Source organism: Narcine bancroftii, chromosome 6 (assembly GCF_036971445.1).
Source record: "Narcine bancroftii isolate sNarBan1 chromosome 6, sNarBan1.hap1, whole genome shotgun sequence".
Lineage (NCBI taxonomy): Eukaryota > Metazoa > Chordata > Chondrichthyes > Torpediniformes > Narcinidae > Narcine > Narcine bancroftii.
The window spans coordinates 175,505,239-175,532,548 of record NC_091474.1 but is presented as its reverse complement, the minus strand read 5'-3'; positions in this window follow the sequence as shown (position 1 = coordinate 175,532,548).

The following is a 27,310-nucleotide window of genomic DNA, read 5'->3' as shown; positions in this document are numbered from 1 at the left end:
CATAAACTGGATTCCCTTCAAGTGCTAGGAATATTATAGTGATAAAGCAAGAACAACTACTGTATATGATAATTCTAGGCCATGTTTAATCACAAGAGAGTTTTAGAATAATATTACTTCACACAGTGAAAAATGAAGAGTATGAAAGGCATGACCAGTTCAAACATAATACCCAAAGAGATTATTGAGGAAAATATAGAGAACAATTGTTTTTGCATAGGCGATACCAATTTAAAGTATTATAGGAAATGATTCATCGAAATATTTAATTATTCCTGTCACACAGTTATACTCTTTATCAAGATTTTATCACACACCTGTGTTTCAGTTGAACATCATTAATATTGATGCTTTGACTCCCTAGAATGCCAATAAAAATGCCTGTGAATTTTTTAGCTTTTCATCGAGAACTATTAGAATTTAAATAAATTATGAGAGCAGTGAATTATTTTGGAAGGATGTAAAGCAATGCTCAGCTGAAAGTAGCCAAAGTCTCCAGTGTGTTTAAAGTTGAAAATCATAGAAATATACACAAATTGCACCAGTGGTATAAAGTGGCAACTATAACAATATTTAATAATCTGGAGAAAATAACCTTCAATTAACATTTAAATCATTTTCTGAGTTGAACCTTGGCAGTTATCTGCAGCCACATAATTGATCTTGATGGAACTTTGTTCCAGCTCCTGTGTCAAGTTGTCTCAGTTTCAGGTTAAAATTAATCTACTTCCAATTCCTTTCATTTTTAATTGCAATGTTGTTTAGATTTTATGGTGGAGATAATTATATGGTTTTGGGGAACAATACTTCCAGTTGAAATGAGAGCTATTTATGAATGATCTGTTAAATATACATTCAGATTAAGTGACTATTACAATTTTTTTCCAAAAACATTAATGTTTTTTCTTTTATCTGGAACTAACTGCAACTGTGAATATTTATTTTACTATCCTTTTATATTTATTACATATTTTTTCTGCCCTTGAATACAGTGGTAATTTAATTTATACTATAATATTTGATGTATCTGTGAGGCAATGCAAGAATTTTGGAGCATCTGTACATTGTATTTTTGTATATGCCACTAAACTCTAACCTCATCTCGCAATATTTCTATTGATCTTCTCCAACACAGAAATGTTTCAATACTAAAATCCAGTTTTGGTTGGTAACAGCAATTGAAATGTGTTTTTTTAGCTCTCCCAAGATCTAATAAAAATCTTTGTTTTGCAAGTTATCCAGGAAAATCATCCCATACTTAAGTACAGAAGGTAATATTTGAAAAAAAGCACAGAATACACTGGTACAAAATTGTGATGTCAATATTTTCTTGGTTTTCAGATAGACAGAACATCAGAATCCAGTCACAAACACACTGGTGGATATCATATGTAAGAATTTTTTAAATATCCAGTTTCAGATTTCATGAAAAGGTGCATCAACCTTTGAGCTTCATGAAAATATAGAGCTCAACACATGAAACACCTTTAAAATAACATGATCATACAAAAAACTTAAGTTGATCATTTTTAGCAGAATAGAATCATGAGATCAAACACAGACAAAGCCTATTTTGCCTCACTATGTCTGCAAACTTTTCTATAAGGGTCCCACTTTTATTGGTTCTTTTCTAATTTTTCCTGCATTTCTTTTTTTCTTCAATTATTTTTCCATTACTTTGAGAATTACAATCAAATCTACTTCAACTACTCTTGAAATCTGAGTGTTCAAGATAACAACTCACTTACCTAGTTAAATTTATTTTCTCTTGTTCTCTCTGTATCTTTAGATGATCGCCTGACATCAGAAAGTAACAGTCATTCTGACATTGGAAAATAATCTTATTTACTTAATCAAGGTCCTTCATGATTTTGAACAACTATTAAATCTCCCTTAGTTGTTTTTTATCAAAGGAAAATAACCCCAGCTAATATGCTCTCCATAATATTGATGTCTACATTTTATTCAATGTCTATATTCTCGCCAAAGATTAGTATGCTTCCTAACACTAGTGACCTTAATTGAAAACATTATTCCAGACTTAGGATAACTTATAAACAAAAAATACTGGGGATGCTCAAACACCATCTATGATGGGAGAGTTAACACATCAGGTCAATGAGCATTCATCTATTGGGTTATTGATCTAAAATGGTAATTCTGATTTCATTCTCCAAAGATACCACCTGACTTGTTTAATATCTGTAGCATTTTACACATTTATTTCAGAATTTCAGCATCTCAATTTTTGCTATTCATGAGCCAATAGCAAATGCTAATTTTAATTTATTATCCCATTCCTTTCCAAAAGACAGTTAACTAAGTTTTCCAACTGCAAACAAGGTTGACTGCTTTCAGTTATCAATGCAATAAAGCAAATGAAATGGACAAACTGTAATACACTTCTGGGAGGTGGGGGGAACACCTGTTGTTATGTTTATTGGTTGACTGGCTTTACTGCCACATTGGTTTTAAATGAAGCCAACTAGATTATCAATATTTATTCAAACAAGAACTTAAAAAAGCACAGGCCAATTTCTTGAAAGTGGACTTCACAGATTAATAGAATTTGGTATGTTAAGAGCTGAAAAACTTACTAAAAGTGCTCTGCAATCATACCATAGGCTATTTTCAAAAACATATTGATGTTCACTACGCTTTTATAATAATTCACTTATAACATTTCTGATGCTTGAATGTTCTTTTTCAAGTTGCAGTCACAGAACAGAAATATAACATGATGTTTCCATTTGATTAATATATCAGAGAAACCTTGAAAAGAAAGCCTACAGCTTTCAAATAGAGCCATTGCTGTCTTCAACTCTCATCCATCTATTTTTTTCAACCACAGATTTTCCAACATATGATCTTTTTTAAGTCTGCTGTTTAAATATGTATAGAAACTTTTAGTTCCATTTATAAAAAGGATATATTAATGTCATCATTGCATTAATACTTCCATAACCAAAAATCAACATTATCCTTTCTATTTTCCTCTGATCAGTCAAAATGTAGAAATTCGTTTGGTGTTTAAACTTATCCTGAGAGAATTGATGTTTTACTAAGCAGTCTGTGCTTGTCTATTCTGATGATGCACCCACATGTGAGACTTCCTCAATCAAGGTGAATACTTAGAGCATTTTGTTATTATTACCATTAAGGATGTGATTTGAGTTTTATCCTTTTGGCAGTTGCATTTATTGCTTGCAAGTCTACTGAATCAATATTGTCCACCAAACACATGAAATTTTTAAAAATGACATTTGCCAAAGATCAACATAATCCCTCATGCACATTGACCACCGGTGACTCAGGAGAGAATTAATAATTTGACATTAATGCATTGTGCACTTCCTCACTTGCCTGGTCTAATTCACCATCAAACATCAAGGATATTTTAAAAATGAAAAGTCTCATATAATCTTAATTTCCTCTCCATGGTGTGACATCTAAACTCCATCTGAGGTAGTACTGTTTATTTGCTCTTCCTATCTTACTTGCGGAAGTGCTAACAAGCCTAAAGTCCAGATAATCCATTATCAGGACTTGGCCCTATATTTGTCAATCAGCAGACATCTCTGATACCAAAAGGCAACTGAAAGAATCTGTGTTTCCATAGATTCCATAGAATCTTCCAGCTTTCAAACTAGTAGTATATCCATACACAGCTCCTTTCAAAAAGCAGCAAATTCTATTCTATTCAAGAAATGGGATATATTTCCAAAGTCAAGGCTTCATTATCAGTTTGGTGAAAATATTTGAATTGACCTGCTGTGTATTTCCAGCAATTTCTGTTTTTGATGATCTTGCTGGTCTCACCTGCCAGACCCGAATATATTTACCTATTTGCATGTTTTCAAAGACAATATTCACCTCTGATAACAAATGCCACTGAATCTGATCATCACTAATTTTGAACACTAACCTCCTCCTTACCATTTGTAGTGTGGTGTTGTAATTACAGCCTTGAAATAACTTCCTCAGTCAAACAACATTCTCAGCATTTATTTTATTACATTTTACCAACTGTGAAACAAATTTAAAACTTGGCAAAACCTTACTTGGCTTCAATAAAAGTGATTCTTCACGAAACTCTCCAACTGCTGAATTGTTTTATCATCATGTTCTTCAGTCTCATCAGAAACACTCAGAATTCCATCAAGATTTACAACAAAAAACATAATATATTGCAATATTCCCTCCATTTCTGGACTTGATACTTCAATTAAACTGTTTTTTTTAATCTTCACTTACATACTTCCCTTCCCTTCGCTACCATTTATTTTGAGGATTAGTTTACACTCCTACATGAGGTATATGTTAATTTATGTTCAAGAACAATTTTCTCTCAGCCAAATACAATATTTTAACCAAATGAAGGAAGATGACTTTCATCCTCAAGGCAGTTTTATTTATTGCTCACAGAGCTGACATGTGTTTCCTAATCACAATGGCAACAGAAAACAACATGGTGTCTGCTCAAAGCAGGAACACAATTTGATCACAGTTCAAGTGAATAATGACCCCTGCTGGTTTGGAGGAGACTAACAATTGAATGTGTCAACAGTTCTGAACAGTTCCATTGTAAACTACACTGCCACCTGCCTTTGAATGTTCATTGGTCTTCAGATTCCACAGAGACATCCCACTCCATCAATGAACCCACCACAAACTTCAAAGGCAACTCCAGATTCAGATAAGTGACCCTCATTGAAAAGGTAAATTCAGCTGCTTTTTTTTTCTTAATTTCACCATTTTTTTAAAATTAAGGCAATAATATAATGTTCTCATCTAACTTCTAGTTATTTTAATTATTTTTATATGTTATTTTAATCCATTTTAATATCTCTCTGAAGTAGGATCTCAGATCCTACAGCCTGAGACCAGGTGTGGTTCATAGCCTTCTACATTTCATGGATGGTTAGGGACTCAAAGAGGAGCCAGTGAGATGAGTGTGAGTAAAGTGCATGGAAAGTAGGTTACATCGAACGTGATCTAATCCAATAGCGATACAATGTGAATTTGCTGGGAATTTCTCATTGTTTCTCACTACAAATGTTCTTTCGACTAAGACTATATTTGCTGACTAGCAGCAAAACTGCAGAATAATGTTTATTTTCTTTCATACTCATTTTTTTAGATTAATTATAATTAAGGAAGTTTTATTTCATAGACTCATTAACTTCACATTTAATTCAAGAAGCCAAATCAAAATTTTGCAGATTTTGGAATTCTGAATTTTTTTAAAAATCAGATTTTCTGAAAACGTACAAGCAGGTCAGGTAGCAGTGAAACTAAGTTAACATTTCAGGAAGTTCTTTCATCACATAAAAGTCAAACAATCTGAAAGATTATTTCTTTCCCATTGTGACTTTAAATGTCTAATTATGTAACTTATTTTAGTCTATTTTAACTCTAACCCAAACTTGCACAGTAGAATCTCCATTATCCAGAATTTAATGAACTGGAAACCCAAACAAGTGACCAAACAAAAAATCAAGTAAATAGAATTTAGAATAAATACATTTTTAAATAAAAGTTTAAAATTGTAAGTGTAAATGTTCTCCAAAGCAACTCCTTGGGAGCAAACATTCACCCAGCAGTGTGCCCAAGTAAGGCTCAGTAAACCCACAGCAGTTCTTTGAATAAAGTTTGAATAAAGTTGTGTTTGAATAAAATGGTGGCACTCGGGATGAAGGGTCGACCAATGCCTTTAGGTTGACTCTGCCTCATAAGACTCTTTATCTTTATTCGTATTAGATATATTAGTAAGGCTTTATCTGTAAACTTGGGGGAGGGGCTTTAATTAGGATGGTGGTAAGGTTAGTGCAGCGGTGAGTACCAGTGACCGGGGTTCAAATTTAAATTTTGTAAGTTGTGGGCATTACCTGATTAAAGGGAAATTTACATAATTAAATACTACAATCTGATTTTTTTTTCATATTATTTTCCATTTTGCACCATTTTTTTGTCTTTTAAACTGTGTATTCTTAATCCAGGTGTATTAGATAGGCATTGTAACAGTTGTGTCTCAGTCAAATGGAAAATTCACATATGCAGTATCCACAATAGCCATAGGTGCTGAATAATGGAAATTCTACTGTATTTTTATTTTTTATCAGGCCGAGCTTAATCACTTCCCTTTGATATTTAGCAGTGCTGCCATAACTGAATTCAGTTCCATCAACAGCTAAATTTCGCCATTGGTCAGAAATTAAACTGATCCAACTACATAAACGCTGTGCCTATGAGAACAAGTGAAACACAGGAAAATCTGTGGTGAATAACTCTTCCCGATGAACAAAAGCCATTATTTGTTCCAAGTACGTAGCATCCTGATTTGGGAGTACAGTACCATAATGTTACTATTGTCAGGATTGTCCACACCCCAAGCATAATTCTTTTGTTAAAATGAAATGAAGGTTTCAGACTGTTCTACTTCCATGTGCTTCCATGGAGGTTTCTGAAAAACTGTCATGGCAATGAATGTAAAGATTCAACAGCCATTTCTCAGGAACAACCACTCACAGACCGCTGAGCGCAGACTGTCAGATATTAATAACTTGAGCAAATTTGCAGATGACACGAAACTGGGTGGCGGTGTGGGGTGTGAGGAGGATGTCAGGAAAATGCAGAGGGACTTGGACAGGTTGGGGGAGTGGGCTGCTGAATGGAAGATGACGTTCAATGTGAGCAAATGTGAGGTTATCCATTTTGGGGGCAATAATAGGAAAGCTGAGTATTATTTAAATGGAGACAAGCTAGGGAGTGGGGAGGAGCAAATGGATCTGGGAGTACTTGTTCACCGGTCACTGAAGACTAGCATGCAGGTTCAGAAAGCTGTGAAGAAGGCAAATGGCATGTTGGCTTTCATAAAGAGGGGATTGGAGTATAGGAACAGAGATGCCCTTCTGCAGTTGTACAGGGCCCTGGTGAGACCCCACCTGGAGTATTGCGTCCAGTTCTGGTCTCCAATTTTGAGGAAGGACATACTAGCTATAGAGGGTGTGCAGCGCAGATTTACAAGGTTAGTTCCAGGGATGGCGGGGTTGACATATGCTGAAAGGCTAGAAAAACTGGATGTATCAGATGGAGTTTAGAAGGATGAGGTATACAAAATTATCAGGGGGATAGACAGGGTGAAGTCGGATTACTTGTTCCCAATGATGGGGGAGACGAGGACTAGAGGGCATAGTTTAAGAATACAGGGTAGGCCCTTTAGGACGGAGATGAGAAAACATTTTTTTACCCAAAGAAGTGTGAATCTGTGGAATGCTCTGCAACAGAGGGTGGTAGAGGCAGATTTGCTGATTGTGTTCAAAAGAGAGTTAGATAAGACTCTAGTGGGCAAAGGAGTTAAGGGTTATGGGGATAAGGCTGGAAAGGGGTACTGATAGTAGTGATCAGCCATGATCTGTAAAATGGCGGTGCTGGCTCGATGGGCCGAAGGGCCTACTCCAGCTCCTATTGTCTATTGTCTATTGTCTAACAAGTAGAAAAAGGCAAAATTAACAATTCAAAGGGCATTATCAACAGCAGCCTTCAAATGACTCATACTGGGAGGTATAAACAAATTCCATATGAATAAGAAAAAATATCTTCAATCTAATGGTGAGCAGAGCTAGAATAAACTAAATATGAATAGTTCCTCCTTCCTTCTCCCCCTCTAACCTCCCTCACCTCCCCCAATCTCCCCTACCCCCATTCCTTGCCAATCCCCCAACACCCCCCTCCTCATCTTTTCAACCTTCTCCACCTTCCATCTTCACCCTCGGATCTCTCCGACCTTCCACCTCCCCAATTCCCACTCTATCCCCTGCTTGGTCTTTATTATCCCCTCAGATCTTCCCCTCTCTGAGATGGAGCTCTCGGTCCTCAGTCGAGGTCTCACCTTCGTCTCCCTCTGCCCACACTTCACTGTTCCATACACGCCGCGATTCCAAATTCTTCTCCCATCACCTCCAGGCTTACTTCCATGACCGTAACTCTCCACTCTTACACCTAAGGTCCATTCTCTCCCTTCAAGCCTTCATCTTCCTCCTCGTCACCTCACCATGGCCAGCTGCCCCTCTTGACCTTTTTATTTCCAAAAGCTGCCAAGACATCAACCATCTCAACTTTACCACCTCGCTTTCATATTCTAATCTCACCTCCTCTGAATGATCTGCCTCAACTCTCTCCATAACAATCCAAACCTCACCATCAAACCGTCAGAGCAGGGTGGTGCAGTTGTGGTCAGCACATTGACCTCTACCTTGCTGGGGCCAGTAAACAGCTCTCAGACACCTCCTCCAATCAACCCCTCCCACAGGACCCCACCACGGCTCATCAAGCCACTGCCTTGAACACCACCTCCAACCTCATCTCCTCTGGTCACCTCCCTTCCACAGAAACCAACCTTATTGTCTCCCATCCCCATACTCCTTGTTTCTACCTCCTACCCAAGGTACACAAACCCAACCATCCAACACTTGTCCAACTGAATTACTTTCATCTTACCTTGACTCTATCTTTTCTTACCGGTCCAATCCCTCCCCACCTACATTTGTGACACTTCACTTGCCATCCATCTCTTCAATGACTTCATATTCCCTGAACTGGACCACCTCGTCTTCATAATGGATGTCCAATCCCTTTATACTTCCATCCCTCTTACAGAAGGTCCAAAGACCCAACCAGTCACACTTCACCACCATTCTCCTCCGCCGGGCAGAGATTGTCCTCACTTTAAATAACTTCTCCTTTAACTCATCTCACTTCATCCCAATTAAAGGAGTATCCATGGGTCCCAGCTATGCCTGCCTGTTTGTGGGCTTTGTGGAGCAATCCATGCTGCAAGCCTACACAGGCAAAACCCCTCAATTCTTCCTGCAGTAAATTGACGACTATATTGGGGCTGTGTCATGCAGCTGTGATGAGCTTGTCAACTTCATCCACTTTGCATCCAACTTCCACCTGATCTCAAACTCACCCGGTCCATCTCCGACAACACTCTCTCTTTCCTGGATCTCTCTGTCTCCATCTCAGGAGACAAGCTTTCCACTGACATATATTACAAATCGTCCAACTCCCAGAATTACCTGGACTACACTTATTCACACCTTGTCCCCTGCAAGGATTCCATCCCCTTCTCTCAATTTTTCCATCTATGCCACATCTGTTCCCAAGATGAGTTCTTCTAGACCAGATCTTCCAAAATGTCTGTCTTCTTCCCCTCCACCACCATCAAGCCAGCTGTCAACCACATCTCCACCATATCCTTCTCATCTGCCCTGGTCCCCTCTGCCTCTAGATTCAACAAACATAGAATTCCCCTTATCCTCACCTACCACCTATCCAGCCTCCACGTCCAATACATTATCCTCCAGAATTTCTGGCAGCTAATACAGGATCCGACCACCTTCTCCTCCCCTCTCAGCCTTCCATATGGACTGTTCCCTCCGTGATTCACCATGGCTGCAAGAGGTACAACACTTCTGCCCACACCTCCTCCCTCAGCACATTCTGGGGCCCCAAAGAGGCCTTTCAAATGAAGCAACACTTCACTTGCATATCTACAGGACTGATTTACTGCATCTGGTGCTCCCTTTGTGGCCTTCTCTACATTGGAGATGCCAGTCACAGATTGGGAGATCACTTCGCTGAACTCCTCAGCTCCATCCGCAACAGTCACAGAGGACTCCCAGTAGCCAACCATTTCTATTCTGAGTCATACTCCCATACTCACATGTCTGTCCAATGCCTTATGTATTATCTCACCCTGACCACCTGCAGATTGGAGAAACAACACCTTATTTTCTGTCTGGGCACTCTCTAGCCAGATGGCATTAACATCAACTTCTCCATTTTCTCAAAACCTACTCGCCTTCTCTATTCCCTCCCCCTTTCCAGTTTTTCCAGTTCTCCCCCTCTACCCACCTAGCCATCCTTCCTCTTCCTGATTGCTGCTGTCCCTTCTCTCCCTTCTCCTGCCTCTGCCACCCCAACCTTCCACCCACCCTATCCTTTCATTCGGATGCCTGCCGACATTCTTTGATGAAGGGCTCAAGCCCAAAATGTTAGTTATGTACCTTTGCTACATAAAGGTCAGTGTTTGACCAGTATTTTGTGTTTTTACTTCAACCACGGTGTCTTCAGATTTTCATGATTTACTTCTAAATATGAATAGACATTTGTGCAATGGTCTCCTGTTTGAGAATTAGATAAATGCAAATATCCTTTTGGCTTTCTCAGTTCTTCTAGTATACACTGGCTTCTGAACGTAATTACCAATCTGCAATTTCTTTGCTCAAAATAATTCAACATACATTTTTCTAAATATCGGAATATGGATCAATTCTGATAAACTTCACAGACTAAAGCTTATGCTCTCCTGAAAATCTAAATTTTATAGATGCTGAAGATCTGCAATACAACAAAAAAAAATGCTGGAAATATTCATTAGGTCAGGCAGCATTTGGGGAAAGAAAAACTTTACAGAGCCAGCGATCAGTACCGACTGGGCTTGGAATCCCACGCTGTCTGTAAGGAGTTCTGTCTGCATGGGTTTTCCATGGGGCTCCAGTTTCCTCCTACTTTTCAAAATCTATTGGGTGTAAATTGGGTGGCACGGCTTCATGGACTGAAATAGCCTGTTACCATGCTGTTGTCTGAATTGTTTTTTAAAGTTCGTTTGAAGCTGTGGGGGATGAAGAAAGAATGAATATAACAAAAGAATTTTTCTCCTGTGCTGTTGTCTGAATTGTTTTTTAAAGTTCGTTTGAAGCTGTGGGGGATGAAGAAAGAATGAATATAACAAAAGAATTTTTCTCCTCTCCATAGCCACCTATGGCCTTTTGCCTGTGGGCCTTTGTTTTTACCCATGACCTTCCTTCCACCATTTTATTCAGGCACATACCTTGATGAAGGGCTCAGGCCTGAAATTCTGGTTATGTGCCTTTGCTACATAAGAAATTCTTTGTAACTTGCTGAGTTTCTCTACCACTTGTGTGTATTCAAAAGGAATCTTTCTGATAGGGAGAGACCAGTATTGCACAGGTATCCTGAAATTTACAGATCAGTCTGGTTACTAGATGTATCCAAGAAGAATTAATGAGAAAACAAAGTGATTTGTAAAAGCAATGGTCAGAGATGTTGCCGAAACAAAAATAGAATGTGAGAAATGCTCAGATCAGATAGGGTTTGCAGAGAGAAAAAAAATGTTCATATCACAATAAAAACTTTACAGTAAAAATGAGTTATTATGGGTTTCTGTTGAGTGAATAGTGTGTTTGTGTTTATAAAATATCTTGCATTGGGTTCATCTTAAAGGTAGTTCATTTTAACGAAGCATGCCTGAGTGTCAGGCCAACCAATGATAAACAAGTAGCCTGAGTTCTCAGTTCCACAACTCCATGTTATGGTCTTCTGCGGCTAGAATTAGGCCTTAACAGTTAACAGAACCGCAGGACCATGATAAATTAGTAAGCATTTACTCATGTCACTTGGATCAAGTCCAGTATATTCCCGTACAAACAAGTTGTTGTCAATTTTTTCTTCAATTTATCTCTTTTATTTGTTTTATCTCTCAGTAACGATTGTGATGCTTTCCAATGTCTATTAAAATAATAGATGAGCAGAACTAAATACAAACCAAATGGTACCACTTTGCGAAGACACTGTTAAATACCCAATGATTATTCATATAATGAGAAAGATATACACCAGCTTCTGAACGTAATTGGCAATCTGCAATTTCTTTGCTCAACATAATAAGAGGATGACCTTGCTTACTGAATCTCTCCTCAATTCCACCATTACATGATTATTCTGTCTCGGCATCATTATAATTGTATGGCATCTTGCCAGTCAGGCTCAATTATTTCAGCTCTCATCAATGAGTGAGTCTTAGTGACAGCTCTTTCACCTCATCATCAGGGGTTGGAAACTAGCAATATCCACAAATATTATATTCCTTATCTCTTTTTTTTGGCTTGCAAGACCTAGATTTAACTGTTGGAGATGTGCCAACGTGTACTGCCAGTTAATGGAAGAGGTCAGATAACAGTACCAGTCAAACTAGACACAAAGAATACTAATTATTTCTGAGCATCCCAAACTGATTCCATAATTCAACAAAAATATATATCGAGAATAATCCTCTTAATGATGGAATTTAATTATTTCCAGGATAGGTTTCAATATTTGAACAAAACTCATAAGCACAACTTCACCAACATTCAAAAGGCCCTTGCAGGATTGTTAGCAACCAAGTTTGAAACCAATCCCCGCAGGAAATTATGATTTTTTTTAAACTGCAGATAGTGGAAAAATGAAGTAAAAGTAGAACATTCTAGAAACACTCAGCAGGTCAGGGTAGCACCTGTGGGGAAAAAAGACAGACACTCTCAAGGGTTGCAGATGCAAAAATGTTCATTGTTTCTCTTTTTCCCAACATTGCTCGGCCTGCAGGGCTTTCCCGGCAATTTCTGTGTCCATGAAAGAAATGACCAAATGCTTGGTCAAATCTGTCAGTTTAAGAATGGGATGGAGCCTTGGCAGCTGAAGTAGTCTGATGGTGAAATTAAACCTGGGTATGATCAAAGGGGCCAGAACTGGTGGAGTTAAGGTATTCTGAAGGCTTATTGTGGTCAAGCAGATTGCTCAAATAGGGTTAAGGCTGTGATGGAATGTAAAAATGAAGATGAGAATTTTATACATGACCTGAAACATACATGGCGCAACTTAGAACATGGGGTATTCTTTAATGATGAATACTGTAACAATATTAATATTTGGGGAGAATTTATAAGATTTAGAGTAGATCACATACATACACACATTTTAAAACAGATCTTATTCACATTTGCAAGATCTCTGGAGAATTGTAAGCATCATTCACAAGTAGGTGTTAATTGAACTGACTTCATAAAATGCTTGACCATTGTCTTGCTGAAGTCATGCCATCTATCAGTACCCTTTCTACAAAGTATTCACAGAAAGGTCACTCCTGGATTGTTTACCTAAGCTAACAACAGATGGGAGCAGAAGAAAGAGCTCCTGTTGTTTTGTTCAGGAAGACATGAGTTGTTTTGTTTTGAAAGACATGAGTCACATGCTCTCTTTGGAGTTTCATTTGGGAGAGAGTTGAGTTAACAGCTCAGTCAGTCAGTGTGTGGGACACTGACAAGTAACTAAAATATGCAATCCTGGGAAAACTGTTTGAAACTGATGAAAGCAAGTTCCAGAGCAGTAGATGGCTGGAAGTGCTATCTGTCTGATGTTTATCTTGAAATAGAGGAAGGAATGGAACTCTGCGGTAGTGTGAAGAAAGAGGTTACCATCTAGAAGACCCTGATGGGGCAAGTTTAATCAGCAAGACCCTAAGGTGACCAGTGGTGGTACCTCAGTTGTGGAAATCCTGGAACAACAAATACCTCTCTCTGCAAACCCTACAAGAACCTTCCTGGGCAGTAAATATTTAACTTTCAAGCACCAAGCCTAGTGAACTTTATACATGTTAAATTCTGTGCACAGTATGGTGATTGTCTGCAACCAGAGAACTTGGAAGAAGGAGAAGTGAGATTGAACTGTGAACTAAAGAACTTTTCTTGAATTTACACACACATTGCATACACGAGCACTTCGAATTAGAAGGGGCTTAATTTGGGTTAGTTAAGTATAGAGTTAAGTTAATGTTTGATTCTTTTTTTCATGTTTAAAGTTGATTAAAAATAACTTTTGTTTTGAAAGCCACTTGTCTTGGTGAATGTCTATTGCTACTGGGTTTTGGGGTCCTTTGGGCTCGTAGCAATACAAAAACATAAAAGCCCTCAAGTCTTTGATGATTCATTCTGGATTGTTTGTCCATTGGAAAGAAATATAAGAAGAAATAGAAACTGTTTTCTGAGAAGTGATTGTTTTTAATTTATCAACGTAACCAAGATGACTGAAAGAAATGTATTCAAATTGCTGTCTAAAGAAACATCGATGATCAAATTATTATGGAGCAACAATGTAATGGATGAGGAATAAGAGTGACTGAATGTCTCAAACTATTTTCTTTTCAGAAATTATAATTATTAGGTTTGCTGATATTCTCCTGATTTTTATACATGACTTTTCTGCACAGAGCAGAAATTGTCTTGGAAATTATCTCAGGTCTAGGACTTAACCTGAATTAGTATTTTTTTAAAACAGATTTCTTATCCCATTTGTGGAAGGATGCAACAGGAACATGGTAAAATGTGCATTCAATTTATAAATTGTTGTTTTGCATAAATATATTATTATTTACAATTGGGCCATGTGATGTTCTAATCAGATTCAGATTGTCAGATTTATTATGGTCAGAGTACATAAATGACATCGCATACAACCCTGAGATTCTTTTTTCCTGTGGGCCAGGCAGAATTACTAGTTATCAGTAGTGGAAAAAAACTGTAAACACACACATGTAAAGAAATAAATAAATGCAAACAACTGTGCAATAGGGAGAGAAGAAAACAAAACAATAAGGTGCAAAAGTAAGAGTCCTTAAATGAGTGATTTAATTTGACATTGAGGAATCTGATGGGGGAGGGGAGGCAGATTTTCCTGAAACTGGCCATGCGAGTCTTGTGACACTGTGAAGTGCCAGTTGATGAAGTAGACAAAGACGATGTGGTCAAACAATAATCATGGGTTTTATTAGCAGAAACTCATGGTATAACAATGAAAGACAATAGGTGCATACACAATTATACCCAAGGGGATTGTCCTTAACAGTAGAGATAATGCACGGCCAATGTTAGTACAGCAAGGCTCGCCAGAGGGGAGACAGGCAGCTTGGCAGACATTCACCACACACCGATACTTCTTTCCTGATGGTAACAGAGAGAACAGAGTGTGTGCTGGGTGGTGTGGATCCTTGCTCTCTGAAGGCAGCATTCCCCGTAGATGTTCTGGATGGTGGAAGGGGTTTTCTTGTTATATCCTGGGCTGAAATGTTGCCTCTCTTTATACAACCCACTACCGTGGGATCATCAGCAAATTTGTAGATGGTGTTGTCGTACTGAGCCACCTAGTCACAGGTGTAAAGTAGAGCAGGGGGCTAAGAAAGCAGCAGTACAGATGGAGATTGTGAAGGAGATGATCTTACTAATCCTCACTGATTGTGGACTGTAGGTGAGGAAATCAAAGTTTTAAGGGGATGATGACGTTAAATGCTGAACTGTAGTTGATAAAGAGTATTCTTGCTCTTTGCTGTCCAGGTGTTCCAGGACTTTCTGTAGAGCCAGAGAGATGGTGTCCACCTGTTACTACGATAGGTGAATTGGAACAGATCATGTTGTCATTCAGCAGAAGCTGAAGAAAATTTACATTGGGCAGAAAATGGTGCTAGGTACATTGATGGGACTGATGGCTGATAAATCCCAAGGGCCTGATGGTCTGCATCCCAGGGTTCTTAAGGAGGTGACTCTAGAAATCGTGGACACATTGGTAATCATTGTCCAACGTTCTGTAGATTCAGGATCACTTCTTGCAGATTGGAGGGTAGCTAACGTGCTTCCTCTTTTTTAAGAAAGAAGGGAGAGAGAAAATAGAAAATTATAGACCTGTTAGCCTGACATCAGTGGTGGGGAAGATGCTGGAGTCAATTATAAAAGATGAAATAGCAGCACATTTGAATAGCAGTAACAGGATCAGTCCAGTCAGTAAGCATTTACTAAGGAGAAATCATGCTTGATTAATCCTGTGGATTTTTTTGAGAATATAAGTATGAAAATGGACAAGAGATAGCCAGTGAATGTAGTGTACCTGGACTTTCAGAAAGCCTTTGATAAGGTCCTACATAGGAGATAAGTGGGCAAAATTAGTGCACATGGTATTGGGGGTAAGGTACTGACATGGATAGAAAATTGGTTGGCAGACAGGAAACAAAGAGTAGGGATTAACAGGTCCCTTTCAGAATGGCAGACAGTGACTAGTGGGGTACCACAAGGCTCAGTGCTGGAACCACAGCTATTTACAATGTACATTACTGATTTAGATGAAGGGATTAAAAGTAACCAGCTAAATTTCAGTTGACACAAAGCTAGGAGGCTATCTGAAATGTGAGGAGGATGTTATGAGAATGCAGGGTGACTTGGACAGGTTGGGTGAGAGGGCAGATGCATAGCAGATGCAGTTTAATGTGGATAAATGTGAGGTTATTGTTGGAATCTAGGGGTTAAAACATTATGAAATAAATGATTAATTAATAAGTGTATATTTACTGCATAGTTCAGGGGAAAAGAGGAATGTGATTAACTGGCAATCACAGCATGGAGCAAAGTTGGCTGAGCAAAATGGTCTGCTCCCACAATACAGGGAGAGGAAATGCATAAAACGATTTAGGAGGAATGCTCAAACTGAAGGAGGTGGTGAGTAGCACAGGAGACACAGTCCAGACCAGAACAAAGAATGGCCTGCAAGAAACAAAGGGAATGGAAAACCAGTCTAGGAGGAAGATTAAGGCAGGAGGAGGTGTTAAAGAGAACAGCAGAAATTGGCCAGACAGGAACAGAATGACAAAATGGTGATTAGAAATATCTGGGGATGAATTAATTTCTGATCAACACAACAGGATAGTCTGGCCTGGAGGATTAAGATGGGAGTGCTACACCCCAGATATCTGCAAAACAGGAGATGACTTGTGATAACCCTTATGCAAAAAGATCTAGCAAAGGAAGACAACTTCTGTTCTGTATGATAATGAAATCTAGCAAAGGAAGCCAACTTTTGTTCTGTATGATAAGGTTGATCTATATAAACTGAGCCAACTGGACAATAGGGGTCAGTCTTGGGGAGTAGCTCACTGTGCAGGTGACCTATGAACTAACGATTGACCCAGAGCTCTGTTAAGTTTTATTCTTGTGCTGTGTAATAAATTGACTGTTGAACCGAATACCTTCTCCTATCACTTCATTCAAAGAACACGCTGGACTCAGACTACACATAGACTAAATTAAGAGTAAGGAAAAGCCAGAGTCCGACATTATCCACTTTGGTGGAAAGGACAGGAAGGCAGATTACTATATGAATGGTGTCAAGTTAGGAAAAGGAGAAGTTCAATGAGATCTAAGTGTCCTTGTTCATCAGTCACTGAAAGTAAGCATTTAGGTACAGAAAAATGCTAATGGCATATTGGCCTTCATAACAAGGGGAGTTGAGTATAGGAGCAGAGGGGTCCTTCTGCAGTTGTGCAGAGCCCTGGTGAGATCACACCTGAAGCATTTTGTGTAGTTTTGGTTTCCAAGTTTGAGGAAGGACATTCTTGCTATTGAGGGAGTGCAGCGTAGGTTCACGAGGTTAATTCCAGGGATGGCGGGACTGTCATACATTGAAAGATTGGAGCGACTGGGCTGGTATACACTGGAATTTAGAAGGATTAGGGGGATTTGATTGAAACATACAAGATTATTAAGGGATTGGACATGCTAGAGGCAGGAAACATGTTCCAAATGTTGTGGGTGTCCAGAACGAAAGGCCACAGTTTAAGAATAAGGGGTAAGCCATTTAGAATGAAGTTGAGGAAAGAATTTTCACCCAGAAAGTTGTGGATCTGTGGAATCCTCTGCCTCAGAAAGCAGTGGTGCCCAATTCTCTGGATGCTTTCAAGAGTTAGAGCTCTTAAAAATAGTGAAGTTAAGGGATATGGGGAGAAGGCAAGAATGGGGCACTGATTGTGGTTGATCAGAAATGATCACAGTGAATGGAGGAGTTGGCTCTAAGGCTTGAATAGCCTACTCCTGCACCTATGTCAATATTGAGTTGATATGTTTCAATACGAGCCTTTCAAAACACTGGTCGATTGTCACTTAGGTAGGTTACCACTCTCTTCTTGGGCACTGGTATGATTGATGCCTATTTGAAACAGATGAGTACCACACCCTGCCAAAGTGATTTGTTGAAAATATCTGTGTTGGTAAGTTGGTCAGCTCCAAGTTTTCATACTCAGCTGGTACTCCGTCCCGACCAAACGCTTTCCTGAAGGCAGCCTGCACATTTCTCTTGGATAGGGCAGGAGGATCATCAGGGGACATGGGGGTGAACAGTAGTGGTTCTCTCTTGTTCTTAAGGTTGATTCAGGAGAAGAAGGCATTGAGTTCATCAGGGAGTGAAGCTTTACCATATCCTACTGCACTGGATTTTGTTCTGTACCAAGTTATGTCATTTAGGCCCTGCCACACCTGTCAGTTATGTCTTGTGATTTCCATTCTTGTCTGTAAACTCCACTTCACCCAGCAAATGGGTTTCCGCAGGTTATACCTGCTCCTTCTGAAGTGATCTGTATCTCTAGATGTAAATGCCTGTGATCTTGCTCTCAACAGGTTCCGGATTACATAGTTCATCCAGGGCTTCTGTTTATGGAAAACTCTGAATGATTTGTTGGATCTGAGGATCTCTAATGATCGTGAAATTAAACTCCTGCACATTCACCATTCCTTACATCTTCACTGTTCATTTTTAGACTGTTGTCTCGCCCAAATTTGTATCCCAAATGCTAGAGGATCAAGGAGTATGTACTGTGTATATGAGTAAGTCTGTGGTATTAATAGAACATGCAGAAAGCTTGTTTGGCACTGCTGTTAATAATCACTGTCTTTCCATTTGATGAGAATACTGCTTATAGAGCTATTCCATTTCATTGTTAATGCTTTTGAAAAGGTCATTAAATCTTGCTTATTTTAAATTGATCAACTTTCTCAAACATCTGAGATATGATAAATATCAGGTTTCTGTAAAAGGGCAAAATCTTAATCTGTTATTTTGCTCTATGATTTCAAGAAGGCTATATTAATTCCACTTTGAAATCCTTGAAAGGTTTTCCTTGTTAATCAGATTTGTTTGTGATCAATGATATAGGGTTAAACCAAAACTTAATCATTTTACAATTTTTAAAATCAATTTTCATGATCTGGACGTCATTAACAAACCCAGCATTTGTCCTACATCTCCGACTGCCCTTGAAAATGTTATTGTTGAACTCCTGCGGTCCCAGTGGTGAGACATCGGGGTCTTTGGCAAAGAAGTTCCAGTTTTTAGACCCAATAATGATGAACTGTACATATATTTCCAAGTCAGGATAGGGTCCATCCTGGAGGTGATGGTATTTCCATGCTGCCTTTAACTTTCTTGTTGTGAGGGTCATTGGTTCATCAGGTGCTGTCAGATTGGTAAATGCCTGCAGTGCACTTTGGGGATGATATATCCTAGTCTCTGTGCACCAGTGGTGGAGGGGTAGAATTATTAAGGGAGTGGAAAGAGAGCCAATCAAGCAAGCCTCTTTGTACTTTATGATTGCTGAGCTTGTTGAGAGTTGTTGGAGCTGTATTTATCCAGGTTAGTGTAAAGTATGCATTGTGCCTTGTGGATGGTGGAAAAATCTTAGGGATTTTCAGGGTTTCACTTGCCTCAGGACAATTTTTTACAGTTCTTAGTCTTGATCTAGATTATACAGGGGAAGAATAGACAAAGGATTGAATATGCCACATGATCCAAGATCAATATTGCTCAAGTCACTTAGTAGCAGTCATTTCCAGGTGAGGTTGAAATAATGAATTGGCATTTTCTTGATGTCATTGAAGACATTATTCAGCAGTTCAACTGAGCTGATGAAGGGTCCAAGATTTGAAATGTTAACTGTTTCAGTGTCTGTTAGAACATTCCTTCAATCCATTTTGCCACACAGTGAAACAGGATCAATTATATTGTAACAAGTATTTTTTTGTGAGTCTGTCTTAATAGAATGGTTGATTTATAGGACTAGGTGTTACAATAAATCAACCATTCTATTAAGACAGACCACACAAAAAATAGTTTCTTTCATTATTCTCAATATAATTTATCCTGAGAACAGGTGAATGAATCAATCAATTAATGGTTTTATTTTTTAAACCAAAATACCGGAAAAAAAAATTTGCATGCTTTCCAGGCAGTGCAAATCAATCAGCAGATAGTGTAAAAATAACACATAAATAGACAAATAAATCAGAGAGCAGTGTAAGGAGTGAGGTTACAATAATTAAATAGTGCAGAATATGGAGAATTTTTTTTACTGCATGGAATAGAGAAAATGTAACCCTACTATTTTCAAAGATATGATATTTGCCAGCTTGAAATCCACTCAGAATTTTGAAAAAAGTAGAAAATAAACTGTTCTTGAATCTGAAGGTTGGTATCCTCATGGACATGCACCTGCTGCCCGACAGAAGCAGGGAACAGAGGCAATGACTGGAGTGTGAAAGGCCCTTTAATACTTGAGTAGATTAGAGCCAATGGAAGGGAAGTTAGTTTGAGTGATGGTCTGATCTGTATTTACCACTCTCTGCAATTCTTTGTGGTTTTGCATAGAGCTGTTCCTGCACCAAGCCTTGAAACCCTCTGTAGTGCCCCTGTAAAGGTTTGTAAGAGATGCCAAATTTCCTCAGGCTTCCGAGAAAGTAGTCATTGGTGGATTCTTTTGGTTTTAACATCAATGTAGAAGATCATTTACAGCTGCTAGAAAACCATTGCCAATGCCAAAAGACAGTTCTTGACAAGGAATGAAAAGTGAGATGTATCAAAGATGGAATCTCTTAAAAACTTGAAAAGGAAAACTTTGTTGAATTCAAGATGCTGTTCATTTGAGTTAAGCAGGAAAATATTCAGATGCTGTGATCGTGGAGCTATACACAAAATTGCTGAAGAAACATAACAGGTCATACATCATCTTTTCTTCCCCTCTGCTGCATCAACTCAGTGTTTACCTTCATCTCTCTTATTTTCCACACATCTGCCCTGATCCCATCCTCCCTGAAATGCAACATGGATAGGATTTCCCTTGTCCTCTCCAGTCTTTGCATCCAATACATTATCATCCACTATATCCGCCACCTACAACATGATCCCATCACCAGACACATCTTCCCCTCTCCTCCCCTCTCTGCCTTTCATAGGGATTGCACCCTTCATGAGTCCCTCATCCATTCCTATTTTAATCAAAATAATATTTGAGTATTTTGGGGCTGATTGAGGAAGAAAATATTGTTTTAGAAGCTAAAAGAGTGAAGCAAAACAAGCTATACTTCCAGTTTGTATAAAGAAAACACACACTAGAACAAATGTACTGATCAAAAACATTCCTTACATTTTCTGAAACAACATATAAAGCACTGGACGAAATCAATGAATCAAGCAGCATCCATAGAAAGCAGTAGATAGTTGATGTTTCTGGCCAATAACCTTTCATCAGGAACAGTAAGAGCCAGACGGTTCTTTCCTGCAAAATTTCCAGCATAGATTTTCTCTTTACCTAATTTTCCTTCACTTTTTCCATATAGTTTTAAATGTTTCTGTACATTTACTCAAGAACACTTCCTTTTAGTTGATAATTTACAAAATGTCAACTTCTCTGGCAAAGCGAGCATGTATTTACATCAGTAATAGCATATTCTTAAATACTGACCACTCATCTCAGGTTCTCTGACAAGAAGAATCATAAAACCATAAAACATTATAACACAGAAACAGGCTCCTTCTGCCCTTCTAGTCTGTGCCAAACCTTTTTTTTTGCTTAATCCCACTAACCTGCACCCAGTTCACACCCCTTCATACCTCTCCCATCCATCTACCTCTCCAAATTCTTCTTAAATGTTAAAATTGAGCCCGCAGTCACAACTTTAGCTGGCAGCTCATTCCACACTCACACCACTCTCTGTATGAGGAATTTCCCCCTAAACATTTTGTCCCTCTTTTTCTCTTAACCCATGTCTTCTGGTTTGCATCTCACCCACACTCAGGTGAAAAAAGCCTATCTACATTTACTCTGTCTATCTCCCATAATTTTAAATACTATCAAATCTCCCCTCATTCTTCTACATTCCAGGGAATAAAGTTCTAACCTGTTTAACCTTTCCCTGTAACTCGGTTCCTGAAGTCCAGACAATATCCTATTAAATCTTCTCTGCACTTTTTCTATCTTATTGATAACTTTCCTGCAGTTAGGTGACAAAAACTACACACAATACTCCAAATTTGGCCTCACCAATGCCTTATACAACTTTAGCATAACATCCAAACTCTTATACTCAATACTTTGATTTATGAAGGCCCATATAACAAAAGCTCTCTTTATAACCCTGTGCTACCACTTTCAGGAAATTATGTATCAGCATTCCCAGATCCCTCTGTCCTACCACACTCCTCAGTGCCCTACCATTTACCTCACTCTTATCTGCATTAAATTCGATCTGCCATTTTTCATCCCATTTTTCCAGGTGATCCAGATCCCTCTTCAAGCTTTAAAAGCAATTTTTGTCGTCCACAACACCTCCAATCTTAGTGTCATTTGCAAACATGCTGTTCCAATTTACCACATTATCATCCGATCATTGATATAGATGACAAACAACAATTGTCCCAGGACCGATCCCTGAGGCACACCTCCTGTATGAGAAGCAATCATCCACCACTACTCTCTGGCTTCTCTCATCCAGCCATTGTTGAATCCAGTTCACTACTTCACCATGAATACCTAGCATCTGAATCTTAATGAATAACATTCCATGGGGGACCTTGTCAAAGTCTTTACTAAAGTCCATGAAGACAACATCTACAGCCTTTCCTTCATTAACTTTCCTGGTAACCTCCTTGAAAAACAATAAGATAGGTTAAAAATGACCATTGCACAAAGTCATCCCTAATCTGTCCCTGGCTATCCCATAACTTGTATATCTGATCTCTTAGAACACCTTTCATTAATTTACCTACTACTGATGTAGAGCTCACCAGCCTATAATTTCCAAGGTTATTTTTGGAGCCTTTTTTAAACAACGGAACAGCGTGAGCTACCCTCCAATCCTCCAGCACCTCACCCGTGGTAAGGACACTTTAAATATTACTGCCAGAGCACCTGCAGTTGCCTCTTTCCAGGTCCAAGGGAATATCTTGTCAAGCTCTGGGGATCTATCCACCTTTTTCCCTTTAAGACAGCAAGTACTTCCTCCTCCTGTATATGTTCTATGACCTCACTGCTTGTTTTCTTTACTTCCCATGACTCTGCCCATTTCATGAGTGGATACTGATTTTTTTTAAATCATTTAAGATCTCCCCATCTCTTTTGGCTCCATACAAAGCCCTTCAAAGGGACCAATGTTGTCCCTGACTATCCTTTTGCTTTTAATATACCTCTAGAAACCCTTAGGATTTTCCTTCACATTGTCTCCTTCCTTTTAGCATTCCTGATTCTTTCTTGAGGTTTTTCTTGCATTTTTTATATGCCTCATTTGCTCCATGTTGCCGATATCTGCTATATACCTCTCTTGCCAATCCATGGTCTAAACTTCTAATACTCCTTGCAATGAAATAGATGCACCTGAGAACATTTCCACCATGTACAACCCATTGACTTCTAACAGTGCATGCAATTTTCACATCATCTTTTCCCTCCTCTACTCCTCTATCTGCTCTGGCCCTCTGGTTCCCACCCCCCGCCAATCTAGTTTAAACCCACCGGAGCAGCACTAGCAAACCTTCCTACAAGGATATGAGTCCCCTTCCAGTTCAGATGCAAACCATCCTTTCGGAACAAGTCCCACCTTTCCTGGAAGAGAGTGCAATAATCTAGAAACCTGAAGCCTTCCTTCCTGTACCAGGTCTTTAACCACATGTTAAACTCCATAATTCTCCTATTTTGAGCCTCACAAGCATATGGCACAAGTAGCACTCTTGGGATCACTTCCCTGGAGGGACCATCCTTCTAGCCCCCAACTCCTTGAACTCTCCTTGCAGGAGCTTCTCACCCTTCCTACCATGTCATTGGTCCCTAATATGGACCATGACATCTGGCTGCTCACCCTCCTGAGAATGCCATGAACTCGATCTGAGATATCTCTGACCTTGGCACCAGTAAGACAACATACTATCCTGGATATTCAATCTCTTCCACAGAACCTCTTATCTGTCCCTCTAACTATGGAATCCCCTATCACTACAGCACATCATAATAATGAATAATCTTCAGAGTCACCTGATAAGGCCACTCAGGATCTTATGTTTCCATCAAGTCACTTTTTCGCTATTCTATACTATAAAATAAAATCTAGCTTGCCCATTTTTTCAACAAAAAATAAACAACTTATTAAAGGTATTTTTCCAGTAAATCTTATTTAATTGCTTTCAATGCTTTAACATTCTTTCTTCAGTAAGATGGTATATGGTATGCCAGATGTGGTCTCACCAATGCACTATATAACTGAACCATAACTTTTCTATACCTGTCTCTGTACTCATTTTTCCTCTCAATAAACAATTACTTTTGCAGGTTTTCTAAGTTATTCATTGTACTTACATACTACCTTTTTGTGAATCATGTACTATGATACCACAACCCTCTGCATCTCAGATCTCTGCAATCTCTCATCACTTACTAGGATTAGGGTTATACAAAGTTTATCAACTGTTTCAATAAATTTGAAACACTATTGATGCAGATGCAAGAATCAGTTCCGATTTTCATTCCTCTGCCAAACACAGACCAAAAGACCAGCACCTCATGTTCTGCAATCCAATGTCTAATTTCAAGTAGCCCACGCTCCTTTTGTCCCCTTTTCTCTCATGATCTACCCAGGCCTTCTCATACAGACCTTTCCAAACCCCCCGCCCAATCCAGCCCAACCTCATTTTTACCCATTTTCTTTCCTCCCCTACCTACTCCATCTTCCCATCACCTGACCCCATCCATTGGGACTCTATCTTTTCCCACGCCTTCACTCTTCCAATCTGCCCATCATCCCTTCCCTTTTTGGTTCCACTTTTGTTGTATCTGCATCACCTCTCAGCCTCTATTACTATCTCCACCATTCTCTTTTCCTTCTATCTAGCAATCAACCACTCCTTACCCGGATTTATTTACTGCTTGCCAGCTATTGACCCACCCACCTCTCCACCTAAGATCTTTATACTGGCTATCTCCCTTTAATCATTCAGCTAAGATTGAGTGACTCAACATAAAATGTCAACTGTTCATTTCCCTTCACAGATGCTGACTGATCCACTGAGTTTCATCACCAGTTTATTATTTACTTCATTAAATGTTTTGTGCTATTGGTCATATTATATCCCATCTTTGTTCAACTACTTAACATCTATATTCCTTAACAGCTTCTCTATATCTTTTTCTCAATGTACCTCCCTAACAGTCACACCATACCATCCTCCTCCGCCCACCAGCTTTCAGTTATCAACCAATTTAGCAAATATACCTCAGGTTCATTCATTCAAGTTATGTATAAATTGTCAAGGAATCTGCACAGATGCCTGGACACCACTTAGCAACCAAAAAAAAAAAAAAATGTCTTCTTTCTATTCATTATTAGCCATCTCATCTTCCGTCCACACCTAAAGATTGTCTCCTATTCTATGACTTGTTATTTTCTGCAACAACTTTTGATGAAGTTCTTTACCTAATCCAATGGTTCTCAACCTTTTTCTTTCCATTCACATACCACTTTAAGTAATCCTTATGACATAGGTGCTCTGTGATTAGTAAGAGATTGCTTAAGGTGGTATGTGGATGGGAAGAAAAAGTTTGAAAACTACTGTTTTAATTGTACCTAATTGACTCATTATGTGCATGGTTTCATAACTCCACAGGAAATGGGCCAATGACAATTTTTCTCAAGAAAAATATTTCAGTAACAATTGGGTCTAGAGCAGTGATTCTCGACCTTCCCTTGCCACCCACATACCACCTTAAGTGATCCCTTTACTAATCTCAGAGCACCTATGGAATAGGAACTTCTTGTCTTTACCTCCCATCCCAGCAGCCTCTGCATCCAACACATTATCCTCTGGAATTTATAGCACTTACAATAGGATCCCACGACCAGACATATCTTTGCCTCTCCTCCCCTCTATGCCTTCTGTAGGGATGCTTCTTCCATGACTCTCTTGTGCACTCATCCCTCCACATCAAATCCATTGCCACTCCCTCCCCCAACTGATTCCATGGTTGAGTCCACACTTCTTCCCTCACCAATCCAAACAGTGAAGCAGCACTTCACTTTAGTATCTGCAGCACTGATTTATTGCATCTGATGCTCCCTCTGTGGCCTTATCTACATTGGAGAGACTGGACACAGACTGGAAGATCGCTTTGCTGACCACCTTCACTCTGTCTGCTCCAGTAACAGGAACTTCCCAGTGGCCAACCAGTTCAGTTCTGCATCGCACTCCCATATTCACTCGTCTGCCCATGGCCGCGTGTACTGTCCCACCAAGACCACCCGTAAATTGGAGGAAAACCGCCTGTGTTCCTGTCTGAGGACCTTCTAGTTGGATGGCATTATCATCAACTTCTCAGGTTTCTGCTAACCTGCTCTTTGCTTCCCTTTGTCCTGTCTTCTTTCCCTCAGCTCTCCACCATTTCCCTCTCTATTCACCTAACCATCCCTCTTCCCCCATTTGCTGCTGTGCCCTCGCTCCCTTCTCCATCTATTACCTTCTGCCTTTGGAACCTTGCTGCTCTCTCCACTCCTCCCCCTTATTGAGTCTCTCCAGTATTCAACCATGGTGTCTACAGACTTTCGTATTTTACTTTTGACAGTTTCACCTGCTCACATTGAAAACATTAGATTATTTCCTCTTGAGCAATCCAGAAGCTTCTTCAATTTCTTAATCATCTTCATTATTCCCTGAACATCATTCAGAAAGATTTAATGAAACTTTGCCAGCTTCTTTCCAATTTTCACAACACAATTCCCTGATCTGTACATCTCTCCTAACTCTCTAAATCCTAATTTCTGACTTGCCAATAGATTTCAGTTAACAAACAGTAATTCAAGCTGAACATCTTACCTATGCCACTCGAGTCACGATGCTTTCTCTGTTTAGAATGCATCACCTCTACAGTCCATTCTAATTTGGACTGGATGATAATTAACTGCATTCTAAGTCTGTTTATCATTGAATTTCACCAAGAGTGTTCAACAAATAGAAAGTGGCTCTGCCCCATAGAAATGGTGTAAGTTGAGGTTTCCTGGGTGGCACGGTTGGCAATAACAGAAAGTGCAAACACTATTACAGTGCCAGCAACATAGGTTTGAATCCGACACTGTAAGGAGTTTGTACATTCTCCCCAGGTTTCCTCCCAGTGCTCTGGTTTCCTCCTATCTTTTGGAGGTTAATTGGGTCATTTGGGTGGCATGGGTTCATGGGCTGGGAGGGCCCATTATCATGCTGTATGTCTAAATTTAAAAAAAAATATATATGAAATTCAAGTGATTTAGCACAAACGCTTTGTTCCATGCCTATGATATCATGTAAACTG